This window comes from Bison bison, unplaced genomic scaffold (genome assembly GCF_000754665.1).
Source record: "Bison bison bison isolate TAMUID 2011002044 unplaced genomic scaffold, Bison_UMD1.0 scf7180017864334, whole genome shotgun sequence".
In the NCBI taxonomy this organism is placed as follows: domain Eukaryota; kingdom Metazoa; phylum Chordata; class Mammalia; order Artiodactyla; family Bovidae; genus Bison; species Bison bison.
Window position 1 is genome coordinate 1,707,285 of NW_011494906.1, and position 645 is coordinate 1,707,929.

At 62.6% G+C, this 645-nt stretch overlaps 1 protein-coding gene across 1 annotated transcript in view; it reads right to left on the reverse strand.

Moving 5' to 3' along the window:
- MYRF (myelin regulatory factor) overlaps positions 1–645 on the reverse strand; it is a 39,027-nt gene that overhangs the window by 30,752 nt on the left and 7,630 nt on the right. The window lies entirely within an intron of this gene.

A 645-nucleotide genomic window follows, 5' to 3' on the forward strand; every position in this document is an offset into this window, starting at 1 on the left:
CCAGGGCACACTGCAGACAGGTGGACTCGGGCACAGTGCCTGGTCACACACCGCATCTCAGCCCCAGACTCCCATCCAGGGTGGGCATCCTCTTCCATGAGTGGTCAGGTGGGCTCCCCGGGGGCCTCCTCTGCAGGCAGAGGGGCTGGTCCCCATAGGAAGGCTACCCTCCCTCCCCAAGGCCCTGGCAACGGGGCGTGCTGAGGCCTGGGTATCAGCCCTGGTTCACCCGGACTGACCCCCTTCTCTTGCAGCCACAGTCTTGGACTCTGGGGAAAGCGGGCCAATGCCATCCCTCCCCTTCCCCATCCCAGAGCTGAGGAAGGGTCAAAGCCAGGATCTGGTGTTCTGGGGTCGGTAAGGAGCCCAGCGCCCCCTCCCCCCGTGTCCAGTGTATATGTCCTATCGCGAGGTCAGGAGCTTGCCTTTGTTTGGTGGCTGAAAAGAATCATCCTGGAAGTCCCTGCTCTGGTCCAGCCTACCTGCCTACCCCAGACAGGTAGGGGACATGAAGCCAGAGAAGGGAAGTCACCAGCCCAAGCTACCCATCAGGTCTGGAAGGAGTGAAAACCCGGCTCCCACCTCCAATCCTAGCAGGGCTCTAGAGGCTGGGGGAGGCACCCCAACCTCTGGGTGGCCTCTCCA